Source organism: Strix uralensis, chromosome 4 (genome assembly GCF_047716275.1).
Source record: "Strix uralensis isolate ZFMK-TIS-50842 chromosome 4, bStrUra1, whole genome shotgun sequence".
Lineage (NCBI taxonomy): Eukaryota > Metazoa > Chordata > Aves > Strigiformes > Strigidae > Strix > Strix uralensis.
The window spans coordinates 96794314-96808684 of record NC_133975.1 but is presented as its reverse complement, the minus strand read 5'-3'; positions in this window follow the sequence as shown (position 1 = coordinate 96808684).

Below are 14371 nucleotides of genomic sequence, written 5' to 3'. Positions count from 1 at the left end.
TCTAATGCTCGTGAAAACCCATTTCCCACAGCAGCCTGGGGAGTTGCACCAGGCAGTTTTGGGAAGAGGGTTTTCTTTGGGCTTGACTTGTGAATGTGCAGCTCAGCACTCCACATAGGTAGCACCTAAGAGGAAATGCAGCATTTTCTGTGTGATATGTAACAAGCATCATAGCTCACCTCTTAGCTCACCTCTTCTCCTCCGTGCAGCCGGATGCAGCCGTCCTGGTACCAAGATTGCAGGAAAGCTTTATCTGGAAAGGGTCCCTCAGTTTGGCCCCTTTTTAACAGCTGCTGTTTCCAAGAACTGAGTTGAAAGGCTGAGACAGATTTTCATTTTTAATAACTGAGCTTCAGGTTCCCCGGGGAAAAAATGTCCTCCACTGGAGACAAGAAGGTCCTGTGTCACCCAAATTCTTTACTTATTAAAGAGATAGATGAGATCCTCTTACAAAACTACAGTAAAGTCTCTCCTTAAATCTGGAGAGGTGTTGTTTGCTGTTTCTTTCTTACAATCTTTGTTTCATTTTTATGGCCCCCTCATGAAAATCCAGCAGGTCACCCACTGCCAGGCTTGACAGGACAGGCAGAGCTGCGGTGGGCAGGGAAGTCAGGAGGCAACACCTGCATCCCGTCTCTGCCAAAGGCACACCACTACAGTAGGATCCTGTAGATCACTCGCCTGGTGCTTCAGGTTCTACAGGTGTACAGTGTGAACAATACTGTGGTGGAAAACATACCGAGCTCCTTCAAAAGGTGCCAGCAGGTGGCAAGTAGTATTTTTGTCCATTCCATTAAAGGGAGGTTGTCTTCCTTCAAACTCCTGTCCCTCCCTGCCTGCCCGATGCTGAGGGCGTGCAGAGGCAGAGCAGATTGACACATATGGAAAACTCATAACAGAACATGAAACTCTCTGGACCAATTTTCATTATTTGCTTCCAATTTTTTAAATGATCTATTTTTGTGAGAAGAAAAGAAAAACTGGGGGGTTGCTCACTGAAAATGGAGCAGTCTGGATGAAAAACTCAGCAAAGCGCAAAAGTTGTCTCATCTTTAAAGGGAGACATAAACATAATGGCTTCGAAAGTTCCATGGAAAAAGCAATCTGCAATTGAATAAATAGCACACCATTTCAAAGAACCGCTTTATTGGAAAGTATCAAACCCCAAATGGCCGTCTTTTTTCAAATGTCCAACTGCACCTTGGGTACAGATGTCCTGCCTGAGCATTGCCATAGATTTAAAAGTCTTGCCCAGAACTTCTGGGTAGAGGAAAACTTAGGGGGAAAACAAAGTGGGGAAACCAAAACGGGAAGGTTGAAAGCCAATCGGGTACCCGCGAACCTGGGGCAATTACAGCTTCTGCGAGAGTTTCACATAAACAGCAGGCTAACGGCTGGTTTCAGAGGAATAGCAGGAGGGGAGGGTGGAGAGGGGAGGAGAAGCCAGGGCGAGCAGAGCTGGGCAGCTCTGGCTGGTTGTAACACAGGGGCGCAGGGAGCTGTAGGGCGATGAACAGGCAGCGCCGCCCTCTCTGCGTTTATGACTCAGGATTGGCTTGTTCCCCCTTGGGGAAGCACCCCAGCCTCCCGCCTGACCTGACTCATCGCTCCCCTTCCCGGGGGACTAACCAGAAGGACTATTTCTGCTTAAATTAACTTTCATATTCTTTTTTCTCTTTCCTTCTCTTTTGTTACAGTTTTCTGCTACTTTTTCTTTCTCACATTGCTGCTTCTGTTTGCTACTGCTGTTTCCCCTCTTGTCTTTTCTTCCTCTCGTCTCCTTTGTTGCTCCACCAGTCCCTTTGCTTTCTACCACCTGATCTCATTTTTCAGTTGTCTTTCTCTTACTCTCTCCTGCCGAGGAAGGGGACCAGCAACTCTGGCCCCCAGCACTGCTGCAGAGCGTTACTAGCTGTAGTTACTAGCTGTAGTTGGTGTTTTCTGTTGTCAAAGTTCTTTAAAAATAGTATTGTTATGGTAACTGAGAGAGACAGGCATGCCCGTGTCTGACCTACTGTATTGACAGGAAAGCTGAGATAGCTACCTCATCTCCCTGCCTAATGATTCTTGGTATCCAGCCCGAGATGCTAGCTGGCCTCCCAAAATCACGGGGCAGGTTTGACAATTATGTTATTTCTGTTTTCCTTCAACACCTGTTATTTCAGCATCTCACACTAGCTGATACGTCTGCCCAAGGACAGCCGGCAGCCCAGCGGCAGTGCTGACATGAGACTCCTTTCCCGAAGGCTGGCTGTGAAGTGAGGTTCAAAAGCAGGTGACACTGGAATCACCCCTCTGTCACTCACAAGCAACGGCACCTTTACAGAGCTGGCTTGGTGGCCTGAAGATCCAAACTGCTGAATCACACTATTGTGTTTGGGGCTTTTTGTAAAGCACTAGACTATTTTCGAAGGGAAATCACAATGGAGGGATATGGCAGCTCCCGCGCAGGGCCCCCCGGGACTGCCGGGTCCCTGCAGAGCGGTGCTTGCCTTTGTGTGGCGTGGGGCTCGAGGAAGCCCACACAGCCCCACGCCAGAAGAATGAGCAGCTTGCTTCAATATTTCCTTTCAATTCACTGCAGCCACTTAGGGAAGGGGTGGATTACAATATAGGAGAAAGGTTACATCTCGTGCCTTTTTGTGTATCGCTGTGCTGCGATAGCAATTTTTGAAAGGGTATTTGCCTCCACATGTACACACAGGCTTTCTGCTATAGCTGTGTGTTAGGTGATTCTCTCAGAGCTCCCGACCCCCACATCCCCAAACATCTACTGAAACCAGCAGATTTCTGTATGCTAACTCCAATCCTTATTAATTTATTGTGTTTTACAGGAGATAGCACTTTGGAAGTTTTTCTGAAGAATTACAAGTAAATTCAATAGTTAAGTGAGAGTAAAATTAGATCTGGCACGAGCAGAAGGCAGAACAAAGAAGTGAAAGATGGCTCGAAATGAATCCGTGGGAGATCTTAGGCAAATCACCTTGCCTGGCTCGGGACTCAAGAATTTCTATTGCTAAAATAAAGATACAATTTTAAGCATCACCTTTACAACTCTTTGAGATCTGAAGAGAAGACATATTAAAGAAGTGAAAAATGTTATTACGTATTATAGGAAAGGTAACTTCTCTTAATTTGAAATCAAGCTCTAGATTATAAGCATGTTTATCCCAGTTTTATGCCCATGAAATACTACTAGCTCAAGGGAATTTAATATTAAACTATGCTTACTGAAGAACAGAGGTCATGGGCTTAGGTTTTATCAATAAATCACGTGCCATAATAATGTCTACGGTCTCAGTTTATCCATTTCACAAAATTCTACCTCTCCTCAACCTGTAGTCTTTATGCAAATAGAAACATTGCCTAAATTCCAGCAGGATGTGAGAGTTTCTAAGCTTAAACAGTCTAACAGCAGCTGTTGCAGCCCACCTCTATCTTCTTTTAGTAATTTTCTCTTCAAGTCTAGTGTTTTCTCCAGGGTGTCCCAGATTTTGGAGTAGCCTACAAAAGATTCTGCATGTACTTAATGTGGTAAAATGCCAAACCAAACACAATGCAGCCATGCTGATCCACTTGCATAGCAAATTTCTACTAGTACAAAAGCTTACAAAAGATAAATTTGAAGCTCTTGTATTTGACTATTCATGAAAAGTAGATAACTAGAAGATAACGAGAAATTAGATAACTACTAGAAGTTAGATAACTACTAGATAAGGCAGATAACTGTGTTTTTCTGAGTCCTTACAGAAAAAGTCTGACTAGGTGACCTACAGGAATAAAAATAATGTGACCTTCAACATCAAGCACACCTACCTACCTGTTAAACAGAATACTCCTCCGCATGGAAAAGAGGGAATTTGAAGAAAAAAAGGCCATTGGAAAATTTCAACTAAAAATCACTTGAAGCTATTGCCAGATAACATTGTATACAAAGAGCAAAGGCTATTTTTCCTTGTATTAATTTGCTATGAATGCCTCTCTACTGTTCAGCACTCAGGATTGAGGGAGGGCTGCCACCAGCCCTGCATGATGAGAATGGGTTTTGATATCTGACCAGCAAGCACCCTCCAGCATGGGTTGGGGTCTTGAAAGACCCCTGAGGGAAGCTAAAGCGACAGACATCCTGGTTTGTGAGTTGAAGGTGGAGTGGCATGTGCCTGGTAGAAGTCTTCTAGCTATGAGGAATATGCTTACATGAGAGATAAACAGGATTTGTAAAAACAAACATAACTACAGGCAGGCATGTTAAGCCAAATTCACTCCTAGTAAACCTTGCTGGGCTTACGCTGCAGGGGTGAGTTTGGCTCAGTGTGTGACCTTGTCTAAGGCTGGAGCCGTGACATCTAATATGTACGGATATTAACACTGTACGTACTTGGAGCCTTTCATTTATAAATGGATCGACAGATAAATTCAGTCTGGCATAGAGAAGTCAGGATTCCCTGAATTCATGAGTGCGTGTACGTGCTGCGTGGCACAACCTATACTCTCTGTTTGTGCCTATATATAGAAAGTAAGTCTACGCGGCGGGGCAGCGGGGGCAGGGGAGGCTTTGGCCCTGATCCATTACACCTGGCCTTTCTCGCACACCATGAAAATTTCATGTTGTTTTCCTCCAGTGTCTCTTGCGGTCTTTGTTCCGCTCAGGCCAGCGCTGACCAGCAGCCTCCCGGCCAGGCAGGCAATGAGCCCCGGCTGCAAGCAGGCTCCCTTTTGCTGCTCTTGCAACTTCTAATGAGCCGTCAATCAACGGCCTTGTTTCTTCAAAGCTTATCTCGTGACTGCTGAGAGGGGCCAGGACTAGGGATAATGTGCAATCTGGAAGAAAAGACACCAAGATCATATTTAAAGTGCTTTTTTAGTTTTACAACCAAGATTTCTTTCCAAATTATTGTCACGTTCAAGATCTCACTGTAGGAAAAGTCACTTGGGATTACAACATGTAAACAAACCAGTACTTTAGTATGAAGGAAGAGCAGTAATCTCTAGACCTTATCAAAGTCATCAGATAAACAGGACAAATTACCTTGCATCAGACTGGCTGGCAGGTCACCTTTTTTGGCAGAAAGAAAGGAAGCTCATTTCTAGAGATGAGTCAAAAGTGGAACCGTGTTGCTAACCCACAAAAGCTTTGGAGGACTGATTAGAAAACAGAACACAGTCTAGTTCTCCTTTAGGTCCATCTTTATTGTGTTCATAACTCGACTTCGTTACAGACCAATGGGGAAATGCAAAAGAGGCTGAAGGGAGCTACGGTGAGCTCTGAGGCAGCCGAACCCAGGGCCACTGTAGGAGGCACAGGGTCCCTGGCTTGGTTCAGATGGAGCCACTGAAGTTGAGTTTTGCAAGGCAGAGTCTCACTGGTGAAGCCAGGCTGTGCTTTTCTTCAAGGAGACCAGACAGACTGTTTGAAGGCATCACTAAAGCAACTTATCCGAACTTAGGTGGCACCACAGACTGCAGACATGCAGAGCTATTTGCACTGAAGTGCAAAGACCTGAAGGGATCTTCCCACTAATTCATCCAATTTGATAAATTCTGAAGCCAAGCTCCTCTTTGTATCCTACTCGGCAATACCTTTTCAACCTTTTTCGTTGCTGTCTCTGAGAGAGATGACTGAGAACTAAACTGAAGGCCCACCAATTAATGTTAACCAAGCAGCTTTGTTTTATACCTAGATGAAGATGCTCATGCAGCTTTAATTTCAGAATAAAAACAGAAAATCCTTCATATTTCAGAACAGCTGAAGAAGAAAGACAAGTGAGATTTTTTTACAAGCTGTTGTAGCAGAATCAAGTTGTAGGGTTTTCTTGGGTGGGGAAGGGAAATATTTTACTTAATATCTTAGTTTTCTGAAACTGTTTTAACCTAATAAATCATTTCCATTTCTGAATCTAGGATAACCCTAATTCTCTATTGCTTTGACCTTGCAGAACAAATCTTAGAAACATTACTGTCCCATCTCACCTCCCTTGTAACATACCTCAGCACCTCTGTGCAGTGAGGAAATGCCCCACTGTTTACAATGGCAAGAAACTGAGGCCCAGGGAAGCCAAGTGACTTGCCCAAGGCCATACAGGAAGCCCGTGGTGGCAGGTGAGGGACTGCGGAGGCAGCTGGCACCACTCATCCTTCACCGCCCTTTACACCTTTGCAAAGTCAGCTAATATTCCAGTCCAACAACATTTTTGACCCACTTCAGATTATTTTGTGCACTGGATTTAAATGCCAGATAGTCTTATAAACAGCTGAACAACATTGTCAATTCAAACAATTCATTGTGACCCTCAAGATATCTAGTGGTTTCTGGCACACCCAGCTCATGGACCAAAATATTATTTCTAACCATGGTGATGGAGGAGAAAAGCTTGAAAGGAAGAGTCTCAACACTGAAATGCAAGAAGTCAGGTAGAATGAAACCTACACACTTCTTAAAAACATGTGTTTTTAAAACAAACTCTTGTCTTTTTGTGGCTTGATTCATGACTGCCGGGTATTTGGTGTGGCTAATACTGACATTCCCTCATAAAACCACAGCAAAGACATACTGTTAGCAAAGCTGGTGCTGTGATTCAACTGGAACACCAGGAGATGGCCAGAGAGGAGGTGTGAGGAGGCAGTGAGTTTATGTGATCAGATAGTTGTACAGTACATGAATACAGTGTGTTACAAATGAGTCTGTACTAATTATATATAAGCTAAACAAGGCTGACTGGACACACAGACTTTGAAGGGCTGGAGATTTAGGAAAAGTTGCTCTAAGAGTTCCATTTTTCTTATGTGCCTTTGTTCAAAGTGCAACCTAGTTTCAGGTGTCCTCAAAGGGATGTGAATATGGGCTTTGCACAGCCTGAATGACGGCAAAACATGATGGCTTTCACACACTCTGCATTACTGCCAGGCTCCTGCTACACCATGGTTAACGTACAGACTTTGCAGGGGCTGTGAAGCAGATGTGCAGTACCAGGAATCAAGGACGCCGCCTTGTTTCTTGACATTTCCCTGGTGTGTGTGCTAACCGCCAGCCATGACACACGAGGCATGCGGCTGTCTCCTCTTCCAGCCTTGCTTTTGAATAAAAGTGGTTACAGCTGCTGTGTTTTGTGCCTTGCTTTAATAGTTAGGTTGGTTACAACGACAAGCACATGGCTGATGAGCCAGTTACTTGTGTCCAAAGGGATGACTACTCTCAGGAAATACCCCAGGGGCCGTCAATCCCCATTGTACAGAGGTACCTAACTCAAGGTCACAGGTAAATACCTAAGTCCTAGGGAAGGGTAAGGCTCCACACGTGCCCCAGCCTTCCTGATTTCCTTCAGTATTCCCCTGCTTGGCACCCTGACTGCTGCAAATCTCATTTCCAATACCAGCTACTCCAGGGCATTGGTCATCTAATTAGGGCTCACAAACTCAAAAGCAAGTGCCTATAAAGCAGCTGTGGAGATGTTTGGCAAAACCAAGCCTTACGGTGTCTTGGCCTTGGTATAGCTAATGTATCTGCTCTCAGACGGTACAAACAATACCTTACTTCACAGAAGAAAGCCAGCCAATGCTATTAGCACTGGTATAGCTGATGCCAGTCCAGCCTTTTTTCTCCTACAAAGCTCTGTAGGATTTGAACACAGTTAAAAGCTGTATGATCTACTGTCTTGCTGACCCTGTCTGACCTAGCAGTCTAGTGTAAAACAAACTGCATGCTCCCCCACACATGCTAGCCGTGAGTAGGACAATGCAGCCTTTCCAGGTGATTCTGGCTAAATCCCTCTGCAACCCTCTCCCCACAACCTGTCTTGCAGGTCATGTGGATGCAACAGTGGCAGGTCCTGACTCTTAATAATTGATTATGTACAGGCACCGTAGGGGTCATTCAGCTGCTGGGCCTTGTGTGCTGTCCTAGCAGCTGTTCCCCATTTCCAGCAAAGCAAAGGAATTCTCTGTGGGCAAACCACGGCCCTTGGGCTGCCTGTCAGAGCACCCTTTTTATAGGTGAAATCTGAGACTTTCTGGGACTACAATGGAAAACCCCATTCTAAATGTCATCTCTAATTAGTCTATTGCATAATTCTTAGTAGTCCAGAAAGACTCTCTGTCTGACCATTTGTACGTTTAGAAACCCCAGATGTGGCCTGCCAGCTGTGCTGCACAGAGCTGGCTGCTGCTCACTGGGTTCCAGTAGAGTGATGCCAGTCGTTGATCTTCTCTGAGGTGTGTGAGCACAAGAGCAAAGTGCTTCTGACAGGTCACAAACAACCAACAGCATCCCTAAGACCAGGCTTTGAACAGTTCAGTTTGAATTCTCAGGGTGAAGGAGAGAGAATCCTTCAGCACAAAAAGCAGCTTTGCAAGTATGGGGTTCTTGTGTTTTTAAAACAGAAAACACTGTATTTTAAACCTACGGAACATCAGTGCCTCAAATCTCAGGTGCGGGCCCCAGGGTCACCAAAGCTTGAGGGACAGAGACCTGGAGATTTGCTCTTGTTTAATTTCCAAATCAATTCAAATAGTGCATGTCTCTCCTAATGTGCTTCACCAAAACTGTCTTTGGGGTTGCTGCTGATACCTTACAGGAGATTTCCTTTCCAAAAGGGTAGGATCAAGAACCCCACTTAGAGTAAATACATGTCAGCTCCCAAGACCTTTCTCTGTGGTTAGAGGAGAGCATGTCTTATTTAAAAGAAAAGTGAGAGAGAGAGGCTGTCTGAGTGGCAGGTAACGCGCTGCAGCCCCATGTGAATAATTGAAGTGGAATCTGGAATGCACACCGCTGCGCCGGGGACTTCTGGAGACCACGTCTCGTCGGAAGAACTGACTCTTACTGGAGAGGTAATGGAGAGGTTGCTGGCCCAAACCTCTGCAGTCTCAGCCCAAGGTGGAACAGAGACGCCAGGGTCAGAAGGGGCACCCTTCATAGCACAAAGTACGTGGGATTTGAAAACCGGGCACCGGTCCAGGGCCTACACACAAGCTTGCAAAGCAACAATTCAGTGATGCCAAGGGCAGACAGAAGCTTCCTCCCGAAAATAGGATGTTAGGATTTCTGAAACAGTGATGCCACAGGAGATGAGAGACTCCAGAATTCTCCTCTTACTTCAGCGTTGAACATCCCTGAGCAGAGCTGGCTGATGTGATATTAGGAATACTTTCATTCTTTGGCACTGCAGCTCTAAACAGTACAGACAGCAATACAGCCTCACTAGTGTCACAGTCTAGAGACATACGGCTGCACTGGCTGACAATTTCTTCAAGTAACTAGTGACGTTGCTACTGTGCTGGCTTAGTGTAGGGGGATGTCTCTTCGCTCTACTGCAGGCGTTGCCTCTATAGTGTGCTAATCTCCAGGGTGGAAAGACTTATCTCAAGAAGGAACTCCAAGAGAAGTTTGTGGTGTGCAAGGTGTCCTTTTTGTTCAGGAAAATAGTGGAAGCCTTTGTAAGCACCCTCTTCTGCAAATGCTATCCTCCTCCAGGCGTGCTCAGTAGCCTAGATTCTGAGCTGAGCACAGGGCAGTTTGTCTCTCACAGCCAGAGTACAGCCCTGGTTGCTAACTTTCAGGCACCGTGGTTGAAATGTACTGATCTCAGAACCAAAGCACAAAAGTCTTTGCACATTTCTCATCATGGGAATAGTCTCTGATCCAGCAGGGGTAGAAGACCAGGAGGAAAGTAGTCCCTGGAAGACCATGGAAACTGTATTTATGTGGATCCCATGGTCCCAAATCCTCTACACGTTTTGCTAGAGGGAGTGCAAATAGTCTGTCAGAATACAAGGGGAACAGGACAGAGGAGGATGACCTGAGATGTCTCTGGATGAAAGTGCTTAGAATTCTTCTCTAATATTGTGTCTTCTTGTGGGAAGATTTGATTCTCTATCTTGTCCCCACATCTCTCCCAAAAATGCTTCCAAGCATTCAATCAAAAACTAATTCCAATGACAACTTCTGTGAAAGTTTTCCTGGAAGCTAGTTGTGCTTTTCTAACTATTGATCAAAATTAGATGGCAAGTATCACCACTGAGATAAAGATTTAAATCCCAGTAGAGCAGCACTCTTCTGAACTTCTTTAATGCTAACAGACTACTGACTACTCGTGCTCTGTGGAATCCATTCACTGAGACAAAGTATATATCAAAGGCTTTCTAAGGCATAGGATTAGTTCACAAAACATTGTCAAGTTCAATCTGTTAGCAGAAGTATACTTTGCAAACTTCCTACCTCTCTAATCAAACATCATGGGAATTAGAATCATCATTCTTGCTAATTTTAAAAGGGATAGCATTTTTGCTAATGAATTTTTGAAGTTTCATGTGTCCAAATTTTCATTTTGCTATATACTCCTCTTTAAACCCAGTTTTCCAACAGTCACTGTAGGCAGACAAAAAGAGCCAGAAATATTATACCTATAGAGACCCAGACTGCTGCCTCTTGGGAATAGAGGAGTTTAATGGGATGGGGGAAAGCGTCTGTATAGCTACAATTGTAGGGGGAGAGAATGGTTTATTTAGTTGCTTCTCAATGACCTGTCTTTCTTAGGTGTTTCTAGGATGCCCATCACATTAGTATCTGAGCTCCATCTCAACTGTCTGGAAGGTAGTAACAGAAAACTGCTATTTGATCTCACTCCTTCTTTATCTAATCTCATCTATCAAGAGTACGCTCAGCAGCTCGGTATCTGAGAACCTCAGAGAAATTACACAAAGTCAACAACCTTCTTTGGCATCTCCTTTTTGTATTGGAAAAAAGCAGTGCTTACGAAAAAGGAAATCCAGAGCAGTACTGTGTGATTCAGCTACGCGTACCCACAGGGAACATGCAAAGGATGAATAGGGGGAGCAGAGCTGTTGCAGATAAAAGAAGCTCCACTTTCTATGGAAGTCTTCCAACGGCCACATCATAACCACTCATTAATTATAACCCAGCTGATACAGAACTCGGCATGTTCGACGTTCAGCACAAATGTCTTAAGATGTTTAACAGATGGTGAAAAGTGAACTACAGGTGAAATGTTGGTCCCAGACTACTCAGATAGCAGCAGAGCCAGAGCTGCAGTCCTTGGGCCCAGATCCAGGACAATAAATTCTCTGCGCTGGACCTGAGGTAGCCTGGCAAGGAAGGTTTTATGCCTCAGTGGACTCCCTTCACCCACAGATCTACTATGGAGGACAACTGCTTGTCACCTCCTCTCATCCCCTACCCTCCAAGCATACACTTACGAAACCTCTATTGACTATGTTTTACCCAGGTGTAGCACATCCCCACCCCACAATATCCCACTGTACCCACTCCCTGCTCACACACCAGAGACTGGGAAGGTGGATGAAGTGCACCTGGAAATCCCCAGCTCGACACTTGAGCAAGCTTCAAAGCTGTTTGTGGGCAGAAAAGGAGCAAAGATCCCAGGGATTTGGACTCCTAGGACCTAGTCTGACAAGGATGGCTTTTAGCAGTGATGCTGGCTCAAGCAGCCCTCACACCCTCTCCCCTTCCCACACTGTGCCACCCCCTCCTTGGTTTGCCATTGTAGTTGTTTGTGGGGTTGGATGGTGGCCCAGACTGACCAAGTGGCCCTGGTTCACTCCAAGGCACATCTGAAAAAGCAGCTCAGGGATAGGAACAGGCAGTTTGGACTGTTTAAGCAAGCAGTCCTACCAGAAGAAACATTTGTCAACTTTTGCCATAGTTCAGTGCTTAAATATAAGCCCATAAACTGATGAGGCTGCTTGTCTCAGCTGCTGTTGCTGAAGCTTCTGCTACATGGCCTGTTGACAATAAGTCATTTACTACGTAAATTCTCATAATTTTTATGCTTCAAATTCATTTTAAGGTCTGCTGTGATAAATGTTGGCCTCCTGAGGAATAACAGAACCCTTGATTTATGTTCTTACAATTACCTCTGTTAAGTAGTCACAGCACTTAAAAAAAAAAATCTTAAGAGTGGCCAAAGGCTATTCTGTGCACCTCCAGGTCCACAGTTCAAATGCCACATAAAGTTTAATTGCTTTCCTGATCTAAGCTGATCAGTCCTCTCTGCAGCGTGGCCCTTACTGACTCGCTTGCTGTCGGTGCCAGCTGAGAGGGGCTGGAGCCTGTGCCACTTTATCTCCAGTCAGGCTGAGTGAATGGTGCCTGCAATTAATAAGGGATCATGTGCTCAACTTCTATAAATAAATGAAAGGGACAGAGTCATCCCTAGGAGCCTCATCACCTTTTAGGCACTCATGCATACCGTAAGTGCACTGGGCCAGCACAACAGCTCAGGAACAAAATGAGCAATTAATTAAACAAATGTACAGTAACAGAGGTAACGGAGTAGCTAGCTCCACAGTGGGAAAGCTTCCCAGAGCCATCTCACCTGACCAAAGCCTGGACTAAGACAGCAAGGTGGAAAGGAAGCGAGTAAAGAAGAGCTAAGTGAGTTTTAAAAATATCAGTGTTTGTGACTGAAAAACAGGAATACCTAGTCCTGTCCTCAGGGTACAGACACATTAAATCATCAAAGGCTGTGAAACTTTCAGTGCAGAGCCACACTCTTGCCCACAGTGAGCATGGAGTATCCTGAGACTGTTCATCCGTGGGAGGAGGAAAGGCAGCCACTCACGTTTATGTTGGGCTATGCTGGGTGACTGCTTATCAGGTAAGCACCACACAGCTGGTGCCGGTGCCCTTTGGTTCATTGCCACATTCATCATGTTGTAAGTTGATGTGTCCCTATCCTCATTTACATCAGTAAGCTGGTTGAAATATTGGCTGGGGTTTTACACTGCAGTCATGGTTAGTTTTCTGCTAAAAGGGGGATAGTTACGTTGATGAGCTTTATTCTGTACCTCAGGTGCAGTATCTCCTGTCAAACAAGGCTTACAGCAAAGCACAGTGGCTCTGAGCAAAATTTGGACCAGGTGATGGAAATGTCCTAGAGAAGTGTTAGGAGGTCCCACTGTATGACTGTAAGAGCTTCTTCTGTTTTTAAAACAAAGACATCCAGGTATCATTCACTGAGAATCAGTGTTAAGCCTCAGGAAAGCACTGCACGTCTCAGAGACCAAAGTGAAGCAGGAGAAAACATCCCCTGAGTCTCATCCCTGAGATGAATAACAGCATTGATTTGGGAAAAAAATGCTCCAGTGCCAGTGTCAACAATGTCTAAGTCACTCCAACACTCTTAGTTTGTTAGAAGAAAAGACTCACCTTTGAAGCCACATGGCTACAGGTGGTATGATTGAGTAGTCCAGAACTGATGAGTGCATGTTGAGCGAGTGTTTATTAAAAGTTATTGATAACTGTTTTTTGAAACACTCTGGAAAACACTGATTTTAAGCAAATGTGTTACAAACAAGCACTGGCCATCAGCTCTAGTGCAAGAGCACTACCTGAAGTGCTAAATGATTTAACTTCTTTCCAGCGTAGAAGTGAGCGCCGGACGCACATGTTTTTGTGCAGATGTAACGTCAAACGGAGATGCAAAACTATGGAAGTGTGGGGTGAAACAAATAGTTCCTAAAAATATCTGGTGGGAAGAATTAAATACCTATTCAAATAGTCATCTTAGCACTCTTCAGCTGGTGATAGGTGGATTAATGGTCAGTCTTCAGGGAAATGCTAATTAGCGTAACTGGGAACAGATATGAGAGCCAGAATAAGACCAAGAGTTTTAGTTTGCACTCATGTAAGTCTAATTCCACAGTGATGCTCTTGACTTCATTGGAATAGATCACAGTTCACAATGCTGTGACTTGGTGGACTGTCAGTCCCTAGGCATGATATTAATAAAGGAGGTTTTTCTTTGATCCAGTAATAATGCTAATCTTTGTTCTAGAGCTGCAGAAACCAATTGGACCGTATCTCCCATGGTGGGATGTAACCAGTGATGCAAGTGATAGACATTTCTCTCTCCAATACCGGAGATAAAACAGACAGATTAGAAACACACACAGACCACAACAGTGGCATTTCAAAATAAAAATACTGTGTTTTCAGATTTACATTAATATTATAGTTTCCTTGAAAAAAAGATGTTATTGCCTTCTCCTATTTTTCCATTGATGAACTAAAACCCAATTTGGTTAGCTCTTTTCATTATGGCAGTAACTAAGAATTTTAAAATGTTTGTATGTTCTTCATACCTTCAGCTAGTGCCTACACTCCATCAGGTGCAGCATGTTTGTTTGACTGAGTATGGCATGTCTGATTGTGCCAGCTCATCACAGCTGGGTGGCCTCTGCCTAGGAACATCAGGGTGTATTCTACCACCCTCAGCTGCCTCTCATACTGATAGAAGAAATTAAGCTTACCCCAACAAAGTAACATGCAAAACAGAGGAAGCATGCTGATACTGTGATCTTCTTCGTAGTTAACAGCATTTTGACTAATCCCAGT